Raw genomic sequence first — 4,733 nt, forward strand, 5'->3', positions numbered from 1 at the left:
TTACATTTGCTAATGGATCACTAACAGTTGAAAGTTAATAAACACTGCAGGAAAATATTCTTTATATTGTATACTTAAATATTATTGTTACTTCTGCTGATTATATTCAGTAAGATTTCTTATTTTTCTTGGTACTATTTTTGGATAATAGTGTTATTAATTGAACTTAAAAAGGTAGTCTGTGGAGTTTGATTGTCTGACTTTATACCCTTCTTATCACTTATATTCTGTACAACTTTGATAAAGTTATTCACATTTTTGAATCTACAGTTTTCTCATCTGAGGGTTATAATAGTATATATATTTTTGCACTAATTGTGAGAATTAAATAAAGTGATATATGTAAAGCACTCAACTCAATGCCTGGTATATAGAAGTTCATTTCTGGAAGTGTTTGGAGATTAAATTTTCAGCAATTCTGAAATATATGGTAAAACTTTAAAATGAACAAAATGTATTTCTCATACTTCTATAATTTTTTTTAGCATCAAATCCCTATAAGTGTAAGGTGACCTTTACCAGTAATTTACATTTGCCACCCATTTCTGCAACCCACCTTATCACTGCCAACACTCAGAATTGTACTGTTTCGTAATAATAAATTCAGCCATTCCACTGTCTGACTTCTACTGAAGTTCTTTCCAGCCACCTTCCTCATTTTTTTTTATCTGTAACTATTCTTCAAACTCCTAGGACAATTAGTCTTTTATATCTTTTTATACATTTAGTTTTCTCATTTTCTCTTCTTTGCTTTCTGACCAGCAATTTCGTTACTCTTCTGTTGCTCACATGTGCATAAACCATACACTTACATGGGATTTTCTAAATGCTGCTATAAAAAATAGTATACACACAAACTATATTTTGAGGTATATTTAATACTTACAGAATAGTATAGGATTAATTCAGTATATAATGTTGATGTAGGTAAAATTAATTCCTCCGTGACTTCTTTATTAAAGGAAAAGGTCTAAAGTCAGTAATTCTGTGAATTCGAATCCATATATTATCTCTACCTCATAATTATTTGCACTATCTCATAACAATGTGTCTTGTTGCGTCTTTAAAAATTTTTAAGCATCCACAGGAAAAAGAGTTCCCCCCAAAACTTCAATCCTTCAGTACAGCATATTGAGGGGAAATGGGCTATGAAATCAACGTAAAATGATGGAACAGTCAGCAAATTAGATAACCATCTAAAAATTTGTACATCTGAAAACATCTAACTTGTAAGCTGTTGAGAAGTATATTTTGTGGCATTGCATTTTGATTTTCTTGGCATTGCTGGGTGCAAGTTATTTACATTAGATTTCAAATAATTTGTCTCATCTGACCATTCTTAGAAACATCTCCTCTCAATGTTTGAAATTCTTGTTTTTTAATAGATATTTCTCACTTCTCCTTAATTAATAATCACTGACTACAAACTTCAGTTGTATTTTTTCATATTCGAGATATTCAGAGATATTAGATTTTTTTATATTGTGGAAATCTATGAGGATGTATCTCTCTTAGCGACAAAGACGTTTTGAACATGTTCTAGAGACAATTATTTTAAATTCGTTTAATGTTTCAATGAATAATTATGTGATATAAAGGTAGCAATATTTAATTATTATAGTGTTAGTTTATTAGATTTTATAGGATAATATTTTTATAATAAAGATCCTTTTACAAAAATCATAGTGTAAAAATGCAAAAGAAGTATATGCGTATCACTATAAGTTAAACATTTCACATACATAAAAGGTTTTAATGTTCAAACCAATTACATACAATTCAAATATCTCCTAATATATTTGCTTAAAATAATATCATTCTCCCAAGAAGATTTTCTTCCCAGTCACAATAATAAAATGAATTAATTTGTAAATTTTTATCCAATTAGTCAAAACAAGGCTTTTTCTGTAGTGCAAGTTTGTACTTTAATATGAATGGAATATCATACAGCTTTAAATATCACAAGTTTTATCCATTTTTTGTAAACCACATGTTTTCTTTGTAATGAATGAATCTATATGTCTTTGTAGTATTTTCTAGGAGCTTCAATATTTTTTTTAATATAATTTTGTTTTTGACAGCTATTGTTCAAGATAATATAGACTAACAATAGATTTTTACCACTAAGAAGCCAATGGAATAAAACTGAGGAGAGCTCTTCCTGTAAGCAGCGTGAGGTGACCTCTGAAAATGGTTCGCTATTCACTTGACCCAGAAAACCCCACAAAATCATGCAAATCAAGACGTTCAAATCTTCATGTTCACTTTAAGAACACTCATGATACTGCTCAGACCATCGAGTATATGCATATCTGAAAAGCCACCAAGTATCTGAAGAATGTCACTTTACAGAAGCAATATATGTTATTCTGTCATTACAATGATGGAGTTGGTAGGTATGCTCAGGCCAGACAATAGGTTTGGACATGGGGTCAGTGGCCTAAAAAGAGTGTTGAATTTTTGCTGCACATGCTTAAAAATGCAGAGAGTGATGCTGAACTTAAGGGTTTAAATGTAGATTCTCTGGTCATTGAGCGCATCCAGGTGAACGAGCTCCTAAGATGCTGGCAGAAGTGTCAACTCATGGGCAGATGAACCCCTACTTGAGCTCTCCTTGCCACACTGAGATGATCCTCACTGAAAAAGAGCAGATTGTTCCTAAACCAGAAGAGGAGATTGCACAGAAGATATCTAAAAAGAAACTGAAGAAACAAAAACTTATGGCACACAAGTAAATTTAGCATCAAATAAAAGCTAATAAAATTAAAAAAAAATAAAGAAGAAGATATTGGCATGTTGCTGTTGTGCTCAATTTGAATTTAAATTCAACTCAAAATTTTACTATACTTATTTTGGATGACTCATAACTCTCTTTTGTGTACTGGTAAAAACAAACAAACAAACAAAAAACAAATAAAAAGACAGAAAGAAAAAATAGCACGCTGTCTTTAATTTTCATTGTACATAAGACTGATCCTTAATTTTTCAAGTTCAAGTGACAATCAGTTAAAAAATTAATATTAGCATTTTATATTGACTCTAACATAAATAAAAGTGTTTTCTCATTCAAACCCACCAAACATATCTTCCTACCAGTCTAATTTCTATATAATTGGTTACTCTTTTTGACAGCATTTTTTTTTTTTTCTTTCCAATCAATCTTAAAATTGTTGTATAGAGTATGGTTTCGTTTTTTGTTGTTGTTGTTGTTAGAATTCAGTATATATCCTTTTCTTTCTCCAAAAATCAATTTAATGTCAAGCTTTCCTTTTGAAATTGGTAATTTTGGGGAAACATATCTGAGATGAATACAAAGAAAGGTAGGAAAAAGTTTCGAAGAAGCAAAATTTTGAAGGAGTAGCAAGGCAAACCATATAGTCAAAGCCACATAGTAACTATAATTTAATGCTCCTAATTTTTCAACTTTTCCTACATGATCACCAAAACTAAAACATACAACATCTCTTATTTTTTTAATTTTCACTACTTTCGTTGTCTTTTCCTAATCTTAGAATCTCTAGTGTAAATTTATTGACATTACACTTCTTGAACAACTAAAACTCATATAATTAATGGTCTTAACCTTTTTCTTTGCTTAGTTTGCCTACTCTTCCTTGAATGCTCTTTCATCTTTTTATTAATCTGGAAATGTTTGGCTTTAAGCAACACAATCTTAATTAGAATGAGGTAAGATAATTATAAATTCAAAAAATCAAATGAATAAAATTTTAAGACTTAAGCTAGATTTCATGGGTAAATAGAATTTTGGAAAATTCTGTTTTTTCTTTCACTGTTGAATATCTGTTTTACCCTTCATAACCCTTTAGTCTTTCAGAATCACATTCTCTCTTGTTTGTAAATAAAGTTCTCAATAGCTCTCTGATGAATACCTGTCAGCCTTATCATTGAAGGAAACTCAGCATTACTATGTTTAATCTCAAATTTAGGACTCCTATGAAAGAAGTTTAAATTTTGTTAAGTGTCCACCCTAAAACTAATCAATTGTAACCTAAGAGTGTGGGTCACAAGTCTATCTGTAGATCAACTTATGTGGCTAGGAAAGCACAGCTGAAAAAAAATTGCAAAAGAGAACTGAGGCTACCATGAGCGTTATGTTGTTGGAGTGAAGGCATACCCCTCAGCAGGTAAGGAAGGAAGAGTGATGAGCCTTAGGTTCTTTATGATCTAGCATGGAAAACACTTTGTTGATCAGACTTTTCAAAACTTCACATCTCAATAGAACTTTGTTCATACTCATTTTATGCTATTATAGAAACTGTCATATAGCATTATATGATCTTATATATAATCTTACAAATCCCTGTCTCATTACAATATGAGCTACTTGAGTTTGTACTATGTTTTATTTATTCAATAATTACAGTAGTTCAAGCATATTTCATCTATTCACTACACATTTTTAATAAATAAATGAACAATCTTACACATTATTGATGCAAGTACAGTTTATACATCCTTTCTTTTTTCCTCCCCTCCTTTTCCTCTATCACTTTAAGCCCACTTTTTTCAAAACAAATGCTTACACATATTCTTTATTAAATTAATCTGAATTATTTTCTTCAGAGCACTGCTCTTTCTCCTGAATTATCTTATTTTGATTCATATTTTTGTTTAATGTCTGTTTCATTAAAAGAATAAAAGTTTTGTGATATCAGGGGTCTTGCTTTATCTATCTCTGTATTCTTAATACCTTGAGAATATCAGATATGTTG

At 30.3% G+C, this 4,733-nt stretch overlaps 1 pseudogene; it reads left to right on the plus strand.

Annotated features, from left to right (window-relative positions):
* Positions 1-2,181: 2,181 nt before the first annotated feature.
* On the plus strand, positions 2,182-2,735 carry LOC120588377 (60S ribosomal protein L17-like; annotated as a pseudogene).
* The last annotated feature ends 1,998 nt before the right edge of the window (positions 2,736-4,733 follow it).

This window comes from Pteropus medius, unplaced genomic scaffold (assembly GCF_902729225.1).
Source record: "Pteropus medius unplaced genomic scaffold, Ma_sr-lr_union100, whole genome shotgun sequence".
In the NCBI taxonomy this organism is placed as follows: domain Eukaryota; kingdom Metazoa; phylum Chordata; class Mammalia; order Chiroptera; family Pteropodidae; genus Pteropus; species Pteropus medius.